Genomic DNA, 17,159 nt, shown 5'->3' on the forward strand with positions numbered 1-17,159 from the left:
AAGTCCTCGCTCCGGAAGTTGTCTGGAGATCCGAAGACGACTTCCAATGTAATTGAGCCTGTGCAGCGAGCCTCTACACCTGGTATTACTCCTTTAAAGGTAGTTTTTGTGGGCTTGATTCTTGACGGATCGATGCCCATTTTGTGGACTGTATCCTGATATAGTAGGTTGAGGCTGCTGCCACCATCCATGAGGACGCACGTAAGCTAGAATCCATCAATGATTGGCTCGAGGACCAGTGCGGCTGAACCGCCGTGACGGATACTGGTTGGATGGTCCCTGCGATCGGAGGTGATCAGACAGGACGACCATGGGTTGAATTTTGGGGCGACTGGCTCTATCGCATAGACGTCCCTTAGCGCATGTTTGCGCTCCCTCTTGGGGATATGGTTAACGTATATAATGTTAACCGTTTTGACCCGGGGGGAAACTTCTTCTGTCCCCGATTGTTCGGCAGACGGGGCTCCTCGTTGTCATTCTCGCTTTGCGACCCCTTTTCCTTCTCTTCGGCATTTAACTTGCCAGCTTGTTTAAAGACACAACAGCTCCGGTGGGTATGATTGGCTGGTTTATCAGGGGTGTTGTGAATCTGACATGGACGATCGAGTATGCGGTCCAAGCTGGAAGAGCCTTGATTATTCCTTTCATGTGGCTTCTTCCGCTGACCGGCCTTGGAGCCACTAAATCCGGCGTTGACCGTTGCTACCTCTTGAGCACTTGCTTTGGTTTTCCCTTGAAGAGGAAAGGGTGATGCAGCAAAGTACCGTAAGTATTTCCCTCAACTTTTGAGAACCAAGGTATCAATACAGTAGGAGGCCATGCACAAGTCCCTCGCACCTACACAAACAAATAAATCCTCGCAACCAACGCGATAAGGGGTTGTCAATCCCTACACGGTCACTTACAAGAGTCAGACCTGATAGATATGATAAGATAATTTTTTTGGTATTTTTATGATAAAGATGCAAAGTAAAATAAAAGGCAATAAAAATAACTAAGTATTGGAAGATTAATATGATGGAAGATAGACCCGGGGGCCATAGGTTTCACTAGTGGCTTCTCTCAAGAGCATAAGTATTTACGGTGGGTGAACAAATTACTGTTGAGCAGTTGACAGAATTGAGCATAGTTATGAGAATTTCTAGGTATGATCATGTATATAGGCATCACATCCAAGACAAGTAGACCGACTCCTGCCTGCATCTACTACTATTACTCCACACATCGACCGCTATCCAGCATGCATCTAGAGTATTAAGTTCAAGAGAACAGAGTAACGCTTTAAGCAAGATGACATGATGTAGAGGGATAAACTCATGCAATATGATGTAAACCCCATCTTGTTATCCTCGATGGCAACAATACAATATGTGCCTTGCTGCCCCTACTGTCACTGGGAAAGGACACCGCAAGATTGAACCCAAAGCTAAGCACTTCTCCCATTGCAAGAAAGATCAACCTAGTAGGCCAAACCAAACTGATAATTAGAAGAGACTTGCCAAGATAACCAATCATACATAAAAGAATTCAGAGAAGATTCAAATATTGTTCATAGATAAACTTGATCATAAACCCACAATTCATCGGTCTCAACAAACACACCGCAAAAGAAGATTACATCGAATAGATCTCCACAAGAGAGGGGGAGAACTTTGTATTGAGATCCAAAAAGAGAGAAGAAGCCATCTAGCTAATAACTATGGACCCATAGGTCTGAAGTAAACTACTCACACTTCATCGGAGAGGCTATGGTGTTGATGTAGAAGCCCTCCATGATCGATGCCCCCTCCGGCGGAGCTCCAGAAAAGGCCCAAGATGGGATCTCGTGGATACAGAAAGTTATGGCGGTGGAATTAGGGTTTTGGCTCCGTATCTGGTAGTTTGGGGGTACGTAGGTATATATAGGAGGAAAGAGTATGTCGGTGGAGCAACAGGGGGCCCATGAGGGTGGAGGGCACGCGTGGGGGGGGGGGGCGTAGGCGCGCCCCCTACCTCGTGCCCTCCTCGTTGATTGCTTGACGTAGGGTCCAAGTCCTCTGGATCATGTTCGTTCTGAAAATCACGTTCCCGAAGGTTTCCTTGTGTTTGGACTCCCTTTGAGGCTGGGGCTCCGGTTAATAGGTTAGTCCCAAATATAATATAGAAGTGTATAATAAAGCCCAATAATGTCCAAAACAGAATATAATATAGCATGGAACAATCAAAAATTATAGATACGTTGGAGACGTATCAACCGCCGTGTCATCAGTATTGTCACCATTGTTTCGATGCTTATGCCTGTTGCGTCGGGTCTTGTCGTTGCTATTCTTGGTTTCGTAGGTGCCAGGTTCGCCTGCATTATTATTGCTATGGGCTAGCCAACTACCTTTGCCCGCACATAAGTGGGTCATAAGTGCCATGAGGTCCGCCATGGACTTTGGCTTTTCATGGTCGAGGTGTCAGGCGAGCCATTTGTCGTGGATGCTATGCTTAAAGGCCGCTAGGGTTTCAACATCCGGGCAGTCGATGATCTGGTTCTTTTTAGTTAAGAACCTGGTCCAAAATTTTATGGCTGACTCTCCGGGCTGTTGAACTATGTAACTTAAGTCATCGACATCCGGAGGTTTGACGTATGTGCCTTGGAAGTTGTCGTGGAAGGCGTCTTCTAGGTCTTCCCAGCCGCCAATAGAGTTTTCAGGCAGGCTGTTCAGCCAGTGCCGGGCTGGTCCCTTGACTTTTAGTGGGAGGTATTTGATGGTATGAAGATCATCACCACGGGCCATATGAATATGGAGAATAAAGTCTTCAATCCATACTGCAGGATCTGTTGTTCCATCATATGATTCGATATTCACGGGTTTGAACCCTTCTGGGAATTCATATTCCATTACTTCATCAGTGTAGCAGAGGGGGTGTGCAGCGCCTCTATATCGGGCCAGATCGTGACGTAGTTCGGATGGAGTCCGTCTGCGGTTTTCGGCCCGGACATGATTGTGCTTATAATGGTCGTCTTGATAGCCGTTGTCGCGCGTCGGGGCACGCCCCCGCGATCCGTAGATCGATCTGGCCGGGCCTACTTTAATCTTCAGGTCCTGCCATAGGTCATATGTGTATCCCCGAGCTGTTTTATCTCTGCCCTTATGTCGAGGTAGGACGGGCTGGTGTTCGGCTTGAGTTGCCGCTTTGTCTCGGCCACGTGTTCGGAGATTGGCTCAATGGGGTCTTCATTGTCCTCGGCATCATCCAGAGTATTACTGTCTTTGTTGCGCCATGATTTAGAGTGGCGCTGTCAACACTTTGGTTGTATCTCGGGAGGTTTATCCTCTACTGGATTTTTCTCATTATCATCGCCATTAGCTTCTTTGGGTGTATCCACCATGTACACGTCATATGAAGAGGTGGCCGTCCAGTGTCTGGTAAACGACTGGTTTTGGGCCTCCTCCTCTCCGGCATCGTCGTCCATATCATCGATCTTTTCGGAGTCTTAATCGAGCATGTCTGTTAAGTCCTCGACAATGGCTATAAAGTGGGTGGTGGGTGGGACATAAAATTCCCTGCTTTCACCCCCTAGTCTGGGCTAGGCATAGTTCGGACGTTGCTCCTTTGTAATGACAAGGGATTGTATCAAGTCCAGAGCCTCTCTTAAAAGCGAGGTTTGGCTTGAGAGAAGAGAGCCCACGGAGTACGGCGAGAGAGAGACTCCTTGGCTGATCTCACACAATGCTGACTCCGAGGATTCGAAGCCCATGTCCGGAGAAGGGTTATTGTGGAAGAGCTGGGGGAAGTAGTGTCACTGGCCCATGATGGCTGCCAGTGACACTACTTCCCCCGGCTCTCCCACAATGGGCTTGGTGGTCGCAGATAGTCCGGCGAGCTTTGGGAGCCCATCTTTGGACCTCGCGATACGCTCTAGATCTAAGGCCAGAGCAGAGATTGAGGGTGCACATCCTTGGAAGATCAAGTCTCCTCGGATATCAGCGACATATTCTAGATTTCCAAAACTAATCTAGTGACTTGGGGCGTAGTTGTCGATCTGCTCTAGATGGCCAAGCGAGTTGGCCCGCAGTGCGAAGCCGCCGAATATGAAGATCTAGCCGGGGAGAAAAACCACCCCTAGGGCAGCATCGTTGCAGATGATGGATGGAGCCATCAAACCTTCTGATGGCGACACAGTGGAACTCTCAATGAAAGTACCAATGTCGGTGTCAAAACCGGCAGATCTCGGGTAGGGGGCCCGAACTGTGCATCTAAGGTTGATGGTAACAGGAGGCAGGGGACATGATGTTTTACCAAGGTTCGGGCCCTCTTGATGGAGGTAATACCCTACGTCCTGCTTGATTGATATTGATGAGTATGAGGATTACAAGAGTTGATCTACCACGAGATCGTAATGGCTAAAACCCTAGAGGTCTAGCCTGTATGATTATGATTGCCTCTACGAACTAAACCCTTCGGTTTATATAGACACCGGAGGGGACTAGGGTTGTACAAAGTCGGTTACAGAGAAAGGAATCTTCATATCCAAACACCAGGCTTGCCATCTATGCCAAGGAGAGTCCCATCCGGACACGGGAGAGAGTCTTCTGTCTTGTATCTTCATAGCCCATTAGTCTGGCCCATGTCACACAGGTCGGACGCCCGAGGACCCCTTAATCCAGGACTCCCTCAGATGCTCCGGCTGATTTGGCTGTCGGAGGAGGGGAAGAAGATCTTAGGCGTCTGGAGATGGAGCCCAAGGTACTGCTCTGCTGTGATGTAGGGTTTCGTCGTTGGAGCAGCTTTGGTGAGTTGTATGATGATAACCCACAAGTATAGGGGATCGCAATAGTTTTCGAGGGTAGAGTATTCAACCCAAATTTGTTGATTCGACACAAGGGGAGCCAAAGAATATTCACAAGTATTAGCAACTGAGTTGTCAATTCAACCACACCTAGAAACTTAATATCTGCAGCAAAGTATTTAGTAGCAAAGTAATATGATAGTAGTGATAACGGTAACAAAAGGTAACGGTAGTAAAAGTAATGTTTTTGGTATTTTGTAGTGATGATAGCAATAGCAATGGAAAAGTAAATAAGCGAAGAACAATATATGGAAAGCTCGTCGGCAATGGATCAGTGATGGAGAATTATGATGGATGCGGTTCATCATGTAACAGTCATAACCTAGGATGACACAGAACTAGCTCCAGTTCATTGATATAATGTAGGCATGTATTCCGAACATAGTCATACGTGCTTATGGAAAAGAACTTGCATGACATCTTTTGTCCTACCCTCCTGTGGCAGTGGGGTCCTTACGGAAACTAAGGGATATTAAGGCCTCCTTTTAATAGAGAACTGGAACAAAGCATTAACACATAGTGAATACATGAACTCCTCAAACTACGGTCATCACCGGTAAGTATCCCGATTATTGTCACTTCGGGGTTAACGGATCATAACACATAATAGGTGACTATAGAGTTGCAAGATAGGATCAAGAACACTCATATATTGATGAAAACATAATAGGTTCAGATCTCAAATCATGGCACTCGGGCCCTAGTGACAAGCATTAAGCATAGCAAAGTCATAGCAACATCAATCTCAGAACATAGTGGATACTAGGGATCAAACCCAAACAAAACTAACTCGATTACATGATAGATCCCATCCAACCCATCACCGTCTAGCAAGCCTACGATGGAATTACTCACGCACAGCGGTGAGCATCATGAAATTGGTGATGGAGGATGGTTGATGATTACGATGGCGACGGATTCCCCTCTCCGGAGCCTCGAACGGACTCCAGATTAGCCCTCCCGAGAGGTTTTAGGGCTTGGCGGCGGCTCCATATTGTAAAATGCAATGATTTCTTCTCTCATTTTTTTCTCCTCGAAACTCAATATATAGAGTTGGAGTTGGAGTCGGAGAGGCAACAGGGGGCCCATGAGGTAGGGGGCGCGCCCTAGGGGGGCAGGCGCGCCCCCACCCTCATGGAGAGGTGGTGGGCCCCCTGGCCTTCATCTTTTGCAGGTATTTTTCTTATTTTCTAAAAAGTGGCTCCGTGAAGTTTCAGGTCATTCCGAGAACGTTTGCTCCTGCACATAAATAACACCATGGTAATTCTGCTGAAAACAACGTCAGTCCGGGTTAGTTCCATTCAAATCATGCAAGTTAGAGTCCAAAACAAGGGCAAAAGTGTTTGGAAAAGTAGATACGCTGGAGACGTATCAACTCCCCCAAGCTTAAACCTTTGCTTGTCCTCAAGCAATTCAGTTGACAAACTGAAAGTGATAAAGAAAAACTTTTACAAACTCTGTTTGCTCCTGTTGTTGTAAATATGTAAAGCCAGCATTCAAGTTTTCAGCACAGATTATAACTAACCACATTCACAATAATGCATAGGTCTCAAGTTTACTCAAAGCAATAGCATAATCAACTAGCGAGCCATAATAATAAATCTCGGATGACAACACTTTCTCAAAACAATCATAATATGATATAGCAAGATGGTATCTCGCTAGCCCTTTCTGAGACCGCAAAACATAAATGCAGAGCACCTTTAAAGACCAAGGACTGACTAGACATCGCAATTCATGGTAAAAGAGATCCAGTCAATTCATACTCAATGTAAAATAACAATAATGAATGCAAATGACAGTGGTGCTCTCCAGCTGGTGCTTTTTAATAAGAGGATGATGACTTAGCATAAAAGTAAATAGATAGGCCCTTCGCAGAGGGAAGCAGGGATTTGTAGAGGTGCCAGAGCTCGGTTTTGAAATAGAGACGAATAATATTTTGAGCGGTATACTTTCATTGTCAACATAACAACCAAGAGATGGCGATATCTTCCATGCTACACACATTATAGGCGGTTCCAAACAGAATGGTAAAGTTTATACTCCCCCTTCCACCAACAAGCATCAATCCATGGCTTGCTCGAAGCAACGAGTGTCCAACTAACAAGAGTCCCAGGGGAGTTTTGTTTGCAATTATTTTGATTTATTTTGCATAAAGCATGGGACTGGGCATCCCGGTGACCAGCCATTTATCTCGTGAGTGAGGAGCGGAGTCCACTCCTCTTGAGAATAACTCGCCTAACATGGAAGATACAGACAACCCTAGTTGATACATGGGCTATTCGGGCATACAAAACAAGATATTTATTTGAAGGTTTAGAGTTTGGCACATACAAATTTACTTGGAACGACAGGTAGATACCGTATATAGGTAGGTATAGTGGACTCATGTGGAATAACTTTCGGGTTTAAGGAGTTTGGATGCACAAGCAGTATTCCTGCTTAGTACAGGTGAAGGCTAGCAAAAGGCTGGGGAGCAACTAGCTAGAGAGCGACAACAGTCATGAACATGCATTAAAATTAATCAACACCGAATGCAAGCATGAGTAGGATATAATCCACCGTGAACATAAATATCATGAAGGCTATGTTGATTTTGTTTCAACTACATGAGTGAACATGCGCCAAGTCAAGTCACTTAAATCATTCAGAGGAGGATACCACCCTATCATACCACATCATAACTATCTCAATAGCATGTTGGCACGCAAGGTAAACCATTATAACTCAAAGCTAATCAAGCATGGAACAAGAAACTATGATCTCTAGTTGTCATTGCAAACATGTTTATTCATAATAGGCTGAATCAGGAACGACGAACTAATCATATTTACAAAAACAAAAGAGGTCGAGTACATACCAGCTTTTCTCATCTCAGCCATTCCATCATATATCATCATAATTGCCTTTCACTTGCACGATCGAATGATGTGAATAATAATAATAATAGTGCACGTGCATTGGACTAAGCTGGAATCTGCAAGCATTCAATAAGCAGGAGAAGAAAAGGCAATATGGGCTCTTTTGTCAGATAAACAATGATCCATATAAGAGCCACTTCAGCAATTTAATTATGCTCTTCTCCCACCGATCCCCAAAGGAAAGAAAAGACATAAAACTATTTACACGGGAAAGCTCCCAACAAGCAAAAGAAGAACAGGAAATATTTTTGGGTTTTGTTTTTAATTACTACTACAAGCATGGAAATTAAACTGATTAAAAGCTACAACTATTTTTTTGGTTTTTCTTAAGGTTTATTAAACACACAAGAAGAAAGCATAAAAAGGAAAATAAACTAGCATGGATGATATAATGAAAAAGTATGAGCACCGACATCTAGCAATGACTGTGTGAACATAAATGTAATGTCGGTGGGAAATACGTACTCCCCCAAGCTTAGGCTTTTGGCCTAAGTTGGTCTATGGCCACGGCTAGGCTGGCGGATATCCATAATAGTAGTTGGGGTCATCCTGAGAAGAAGAAGAGGAAGACTCTGATTGCCACTGGCTAACAATCATCTCCGGATCCCACTGGTAATTAGACTGTCGTGAAGGATCAATTTGTGGTTCCGGCTCTGGCTCCTCGGCTGGTGCAGGGTTCCGATATGCGTGAATAGCCTTCAATGGAACAAGGTACGTGCCTGAAGATAAATCAAACAAAGAAGGAGCAGGCAGGGTAATAGTCTCAGGGTGATGTTTATTAAAGAACAATTGATATTTAAGCTCTTCTTCCCTATTCTTAACAATAAAATCATGTGCCACCATACTTTTATAATCTAGATAAACACGAGGCAGCACCTTTTCTTCCTTCGCAAAATGCCTAATAGGTATGTTAAAATGCGCAGCTAGGCATGAAGCATAGATGCCTCCAAAGATGGGGCCCTTGGTACGGTTCAGACTTAACCGTTTGGCAATAATATCGCCCATACTAAAAGTGTTATCACTGTATAAACCGTGGAGCAGAATAATTATATCAGGGATACTAAGGTTTCCACAGTATCCGCGTCCAATTAAGCAACGACTAGAAAATAATGCAAAGTAACGTAAAACAGGAAAATGTATGCTAGTGATTCGTGCATCGGAAACCTTCCTAGTTTCCCCTACAGTGATAGTATCAATAAACCCGTCCAGATCATCATGATGTGGTTCTTCTGTCTTGCCCTCAAAAGGGACTAAACAAATCCGTCAAAAATCATAAAGTGACATCTCTTTATGCTCATCATATAAATGAAACTGTAGGTGGCGAGTTCCTAGAATGGAAATGGAAGTTTTGCACAAAGGTATTTGTGAGTAAGAGATACTGATCGCATTGGTCGTGGAGGAAAGCGGTGAGGCCTGCATTCTTAGCCAACTCATGAAAATCTTCATAAATACCGGCTGCTCTCAAGAAATCCTCAGAAGGCCATTGACACGCCCGAATGTCCGTGGTGCACGACAAATTATACTTAGGCTTCGGTGCCTTTTCCTTCGAGCTTTGGCTCGATGAGCTCCTCAATAGTCTCCTCATCATTTTCTGAAAAATTCTGAAAATTTTAGTAACTTCAAAATAAAAGTAAACCAAACTCAATAATATTGATAAAAACTACTCATACAAGTGCCTAGGGCCTATATCATGCATCGAAACTACTTTTGACCATATAAATTTGACATGCAAGCTCAAGAACATGGTCACCTGAGCAGCAAAAATTTGCAATGAATAAAGCACTAGAACAAAAACTATTTGGACCAATGGAGGAGTCACATACCAATGAACAATCTCCCCAAGCAGTTTTGTGAGAGGTGCTTTGAGCAAGGAGATCGAAAATGGAAGCAAAGTGAGCTAGAACTCGTGCTTGAGCTGGATATTCGTGTTTGTGGGAGGAAGATGAAGTGTGTGGGTGCAAGAATAAGTGGAGGAGGGCCACCAAGGGCCCACAAGGCAGGGGGCGCGCCCACGGGGATAGGGCGCGCCCTCCACCCTCGTGGGCAGGTGCTTGCCCCCCTGTTGTGTTCTTTGTGCCAAATATTCTCAAATATTCTGGAAAAAATCATATTTAAATTTCAGGGCATTTGGAGAACTTTTATTTTCGAGGTATTTTTATATTGCACGGATAATCAGATAACAGACAGAAAAATATTTGTTTTTAAATTATTTAATATAAGTAACAGAAAGTAAAAGTGGGGTACAGAGGGTTGTGCCTTCTAGTTTCATCCATCTCATGATCATCAAAAGGAATCCTCTAACAAGGTTGGTCAAGTCTTGTTAACGAACTCATTCCGAATAACATGGAACCGGAGAAATTTCGAATAACACTTTGTTACCTCAACGGAGATATGCACATCCCCAATAATAAGAATATCATATTTCTTCTTGACAGTAGGAAGAGGAAATTCAAAACCTCCAAATATAATCGATGGAATTTTTCCAATAGAGTTGATACTATGAACTTGAGGTTGTTTCCTCGGAAAGTGTACCATATGCTCATTGCCATTAACATGAAAAGTGACATTGCCTTTAGTGCAATCAATAACAGCCCCTGCAGTATTGAAAAAGGGTCTTCCAAGAATAATAGACATACTATCGTCCTCAGGAATATCAAGAATAACAAAGTCCGTTAAAATAGTAATGTTTGCAACTACAACAGGCACATCCTCACAAATACCGACAGGTATAGCAGTTGATTTATCAGCCATTTGCAAACATAGTAGGTGTCAACTTATTCAAATCAAGTCTACGATATAAAGAAAGAGGCATAACACTAACACCGGCTCCAAGATCACATAAACCAGTTTTAACATAATTTCTTTTAATGGAGCATGGTATAGTTGGTACACCGGGATCTCCAATTTTCTTTGGTATTCCACCCTTAAAGGTATAATTAGCAAGCATGGTGGAAATTTCAGCTTCCGGTATCTTTCTTTTATTTGTAATTATATCTTTCATGTACTTAACATATGGATTGGTTTTGAGCATATCAGTTAATCGCATACGCAAAAAGATTGGTCTAATCATTTCAGCAAAGCGATCAAAATCCTCATCATCCTTTTTCTTGGATGGTTTGGGAGGAAAAGGCATGGGTTTCTGAACCCAAGGCTCTCTTTCTTTACCATGTTTCCTAGCAACAAAGTCTTTCTTATCATAACATTGATTCTTTGATTGTGGGTTATCAAGATCAACAACATGTTCAATTTCTATATCATTATCATTACTCGGTTGAGCATCATTATGAACATTATCATTAACATTACCACTAGTTTCAGGTTCATTACCAGATTGTGTTTCAGCATTAGAAATAGAAATATCATTTGGATTCTCAGGTGTTTCAACAATAGGATCACTAGAAGCATGCAAAGTCCTATCATTTTTCTTTTTCTTCTTTTTAGACGAACTAGGTGCATCTATATTATTTCTCTGAGAATCTTGCTCAATTCTCTTAGGGTGGCCTTCAGGATACAAAGGTTCCTGAGTCATTCTACCAGTTCTAGTAGCCACTCTAACAGCATTATCATTATCTTTACTATTCAATTCATTGAGCAAATCATTTTGAGCTTTAAGTACTTGTTCTACTTGAGTGGTAACCATAGAAGCATGTTTACTAATAAGTTTAAGTTCACCTTTAACATTAGCCATATAATCACCCAAGTGCTCAAGCATATTTGAATTGTATTTCAATTGTCTACCAAAATAAGCATTAAAGTCTTCTTGCTTAGCCATAAATTTGTCAAACTCATCTAAGCATGGGCTAGCAAATTTACTAAATGGGATTTCAGCTTTATCATATCTATAGAGAGAATTTACCTTTACTACCTATGTCGGGTTATCAAGACCATGATTTTCTTCAATAGGAGAAGGATTTGGATTATATATTTCTTCAGCAGGCGTTAAATTAAGACCATGTATTTCTTCAGTGGGAGGTAAATTCTTAACATCTTCAGCTTTAATACCTTTTTATTTCATAGATTTCTTTGCCTCTTGCATATCTTCAAGACTAAGAAATAGAATACCCCTCTTCTTCGGAGTTGTCTTAGGAATAGGCTTAGGAATTGGCTCCGGCGGTGTCCAATTATTTTCATTTGTCAACATATTATTCAACCGAATTTCAACTTCATCTAGTGTTCTTTCCTTGAAAACAGAACCAGCACAACTATCCAGGTAATCTCTAGAGGCATCGGTTAGTCCATTATAAAAGATATCAAGTATTTTATTTTTCTTAAGAGGATGATCAGGCAAAGCATTAAGTAATTGGAGAAGCCTCCCCCAAGCTTGTGGGAGACTCTCTTCTTCAATTTGCACAAAATTACATATATCCCTTAAAGCAGCTTGTTTCTTATGAGGAGGGAAATATTTAGCAGAGAAGTAATAAATCATATCCTGGGGACTACGCACACAACCAGGATCAATAGAATTAAACCATATCTTAGCATCACCCTTTAATGAGAACGGAAATATTTTACAGATATAAAAGTAACGAGTTCTCTCATCTTTAGTGAACACGGTGGCTATATCATTCAATTTAGTAAGATGTGCCACAACAGTTTCAGATTCATAACCATGAAAAGGATCAGATTCAACCAAAGTAATTATATCATGATCAACAAAGAATTCATAATCCTTATCAGTAACACAGATAGGTGAAGTAGCAAAAGCAGGGTCAGGTTTCATTCTAGCATTTAGAGATTGCTTACTCCATTTAGCTAATAATCTTTTGAGTTCATTTCTATTTTTGCAAGCTAAAATAGCGAAAGAAGCTTCTTGATCAAAAACATAACCCTTAGGGATAACAAGTGATTCTTCATCATCACTTTCATCAGTATCATCAGATTCAATATTTTCAATTTCTCTTGCCCTAGCAATTTGTTCATCAAGAAAATCACTAAGTGGCATAGTAGTATCAGGCATAGAGGTAGTTTCATCATAAGTATCATGCATAGCAGAAGTGGCATCATCAATAACATGCGACATATCAGAACGAATAACAGAAGCAGGTGTAGGTGTCGCAAGCTTACTCAAAACAGAAGGTGAATCAAGTGTAGAGCTAGATGTCAGTTCCTTACCTCCGCTCGTAGTTGAGGGATAGATCTTGGTTTTTGGATCTCTCAAGTTCTTCATAATGATAAGCAGATATATATCCCAAGTGACTCAAAGAATAGAGCTATGCTCCCCAGCAATGGCGCCAGAAAATAGTCTTGATAACCCACAAGTATAGGGGATCGCAACAATTTTCGAGGGTAGAGTATTGAACCCAAATTTGTTCATTCGACACAAGGGGAGCAAAAGAATATTCTCAAGTATTAGCAGCTGAGTTGTCAATTCAACCACAGCTGGAAACTTAATATCTGCAGCAAAGTAATATGATAGTAGTGATAACGGTAACAAAAGGTAACAGTAGTAAAAGTAATGTTTTTGGTATTTTGTAGTGATGATAGCAATAGCAATGGAAAAGTAAATAAGCGAAGAACAATATATGGAAAGCTCGTAGGCAATGGATTAATGATGGAGAATTATGCCGGATGCGGTTCATCATGTAACAGTCATAACCTAGGATGACACAGAACTAGCTCTAGTTCATTGATATAATGTAGGCATGTATTCCGAACATAGTCATACGTGCTTATGGAAAAGAACTTGCATGGCATCTTTTGTCCTACCCTCCCGTGGCAGTGGGGTCCTTACGAAAACTAAGGGATATTAAGGCCTCCTTTTAATAGAGAACCAGAACAAAGCATTAACACATAGTGAATACATGAACTCCTCAAACTACGGTCATCACTCGTAAGTATCCCGATTATTGTCACTTCGGGGTTAACGGATCAAAACACATAATAGGTGACTATAGACTTGGAAGATAGGATCAAGAACACTCATATATTGATGAAAAAATAATAGGTTCAGATCTGAAATCATGGCACATGGGCCCTAGTGACAAGCATTAAGCATAGCAAAGTCATAGCAACATCAATCTCAGAACATAGTGGATACTAGGGATCAAACCCAAACAAAACTAACTCGATTACATGATAGATCCCATCCAACCCATCACCGTCCAGCAAGCCTACGATGGAATTACTCACGCACGGCGGTGAGCATCATGAAATTGGTGATGGAGGATGGTTGATGATGACGATGGCGACGGATTCCCCTCTCCGGAGCCCCGAACGGACTCCAGATCAGACCTCCCAAGAGGTTTTAGGGCTTGGTGGCGGCTCTGTATCGTAAAACGCGATGATTTCTTCTCTCTAATTTTTTTCTCCCCGAAACTCAATATATAGAGTTGGAGTTGGAGTCAGAGAGGCAACAGGGGGCCCACGAGGTAGGGGCGCGCCCCCCACCCTCGTGGAGAGGTGGTTGGCCCCCTGGCCTTCATCTTTTGCAGGTATTTTTCTTATTTTCTGAAAAGTGTCTTTGTGAAGTTTTAGGTCATTCCGAGAATGTTTGCTCCTATACATAAATAACACCATGGTAATTCTGCTGAAAACAGCGTCAGTCCGGGTTTGTTCCATTCAAATCATGCAAGTTAGAGTCCAAAACAAGGGCAAAAGTGTTTGGAAAAGTAGATACGTTGGGGACATATCAACTGATGACCCATAAGTATAGGGGATCTATTGTAGTCCTTTCGATAAGTAAGACTGTCAAACCCAACGAGGAGCAGAAGGAAATGATAAGCGGTTTCTAGCAAGGTATTCTGTGCAAGTACTGAAATAAGTGGTAACAGATAGTTTTGTGATAAGATAATTTGTAACGAGCAACAAGTAACAAAAGTAAACAAGGTGAAGCAATGTGTCCCAATCCTTTTTGTAGCAAAGGACAAGCCTGGACAAACTCTTATATGATGTAAAGCGCTCCCGAGGACACATGGGAATATCGTCAAGCTAGTTTTCATCACGTTCATATGATTCGCGTTCGGTACTTTGATAATTTGGTATGTGGGTGGACCGGTCCTTGGGTGCTGCCCTTACTTGGACAAGCATCCTAGTTATGATTAACCTCTATTGCAAGCATCCGCAACTACAAAAAGTATATTAAGGTAAACCTAACCATAGCATGAAACATATGGATCCAAATCAGCCCCTTACGAAGCAACACATAAACTAGGGTTTAAGCTTCTGTCACTCTAGCAACCCATCATCTACTTATTACTTCCCAATGCCTTCCTCTAGGCCCAAACAATGGTGAAGTGTCATGTAGTCGACTTTCACATAACACCACTAGAGGAGAGACAACATACATCTCATCAAAATATCGAACGAATACCAAATTCACATGACTACTAATAGCAAGACTTCTCCCATGTCCTCGGGAACAAAAGTAACTACGCACTAATTAAACCAGAGGGGTATTAATATGCATATAGGATCTGAACATATGATCTTCCACCAATTAAACCAACTAGCATCAACTACAAGGAGTAATTAACACTACTAGCAACCTACTAGCACCTATCCCGGACTTAGAGACAAGAATTGGATACAAGAGATGAACTAGGGTTTTGAGATGAGATGGTGCTGATGAAGATGTTTATGGACATTTCCCTCTCCCGATGAGAGGAGCATTGGTGATGATGATGGCGATGATTTCCCACTCCGGGAGGGAAGTTTCCCTGGCAGAACAGCTCCGCCAGAGCCCTAGATTGGTTCCGCCAAGGTTCCGCCTCGTGGCGGTGGAGTTTCGTTCGAGAAGATGGCTTATGATTTTTTCCCATCGAAAGACTCCATATAGCAGAAGATGGCCATCGGAGGGCCACCAGGGGGTCCATGAGGTAGGGGGCGTGCCTAGGGGGTAGGGCGCGCCCCCACCCTCGTGGGCAGGGTGTGGCCCCCCTGGTGAAGTTCTTGCTCTCAGTATTTTTTATATATTTGCAAAACATCTTCCGTGAAGTTTCAGGACTTTTGGAGCTGTGCAGAATAGGTCTCTAATATTTGCTCCTTTTCCAGCCTAGAATCCCAGCTGCCGGCATTCTCCCTCTTTATGTAAACCTTGTAAAATAAGAGAGAGTAGGCATAAGTATTGTGACATAATGTGTAATATTAGCCCATAATGCAATAAATATTGATATAAAAGCATGATGAAAAATGGATGTATCAACTCCCCCAAGCATAGACCTCGCTTGTCCTCAAGCGAAAAGCCGAAATCGAAAAATATGTCCACATGTTTAGAGATAGAGGTGTCGATAAAAATAAAATACGGACATGAGGGCATCATGATCATTCTGAGAACAGCAACTTATATAAATCTTGTCATATAATCTCTTATGCTAGAGTAATAATTCAATCACAATATCAAGTATGAATCATAAACTTCATTGAAAACTAACAAACTATAGTCTCAGTCATTGAAGCAATTGCAATTTATCATAACATAGGAAAGAGTCAATGTATAAGAATTTTAATCGGACACAGAGAAAGATAGGGGCTTATAGTTTTGCCTCCCAATGTTTTACCTCAAGGGTAATGTCAACAGTAATAGTTCATGAAAACTCACATCCAATTAGCCATATATACCAAGATCTTTCCAACATATTGTGCTTGCCAAAGGATAAAATGTAAAAAGGAAGGGTGAAGATCACCATGACTCTTATGCAATGTAGGAGATAAAAGTAAAAGATAGGCCCTTCGCAGAGGGAAGCAGAGGTTGTCATGCGCTTTTACGGTTGGATGCACAAAATCTTAATGCGAAAGAACGTCACTTTATATTGCCACTTGTGATATGGACCTTTATTATGCAGTTTGTCGCTTTTATTACTTCCATGTCACATGATCGTATAAAGCTTATTTCCTCCACACCAATCAATCATACATATTTAGAGAGCAATTTTTATTACTTGCACCGATGACAACTTACTTGATGGATCTTACTCAATCCATAGGTAGATATGGTGGACTCTTATGGCAAGACTGGTTTAAGGGTATTTGGAAGCACAAGTAGTATCTCTACTTGGTGCAATGAATTTTGGCAAGCATGAGGGGGGAAAGCAAGCTCATCATGTTGGAAGATCCAGTAGAATATAATTTATTTTAGATGTAAGAAAACATAACCCATTACGTTGTCTTCCTTGTCCAATGTCAACTCTTTAGCATGTCATATTTTAATGAGTACTCACAATCATAAAAGATGTCCAAGATAGTATATTTATATGTGAAGACCTCTCTTTCTTTATTACTTCCTATTAATTGCAACGATGACCAAAACTATGTTTGTCAACCCTCAACAACTTTTATTCATCATACTCTTTCTATGTGACATAAGACTCACATGGTCTCTTTGTTTCTTTTTATTTCTTTCTCTTTTCTTTTATTCACTTAGGATCATGGCAAAATAATTAAGCCCTTGACTCAACACTAATCTTTATTATATAGCTCACAGA

Source organism: Triticum dicoccoides, chromosome 5A (genome assembly GCF_002162155.2).
Source record: "Triticum dicoccoides isolate Atlit2015 ecotype Zavitan chromosome 5A, WEW_v2.0, whole genome shotgun sequence".
Lineage (NCBI taxonomy): Eukaryota > Viridiplantae > Streptophyta > Magnoliopsida > Poales > Poaceae > Triticum > Triticum dicoccoides.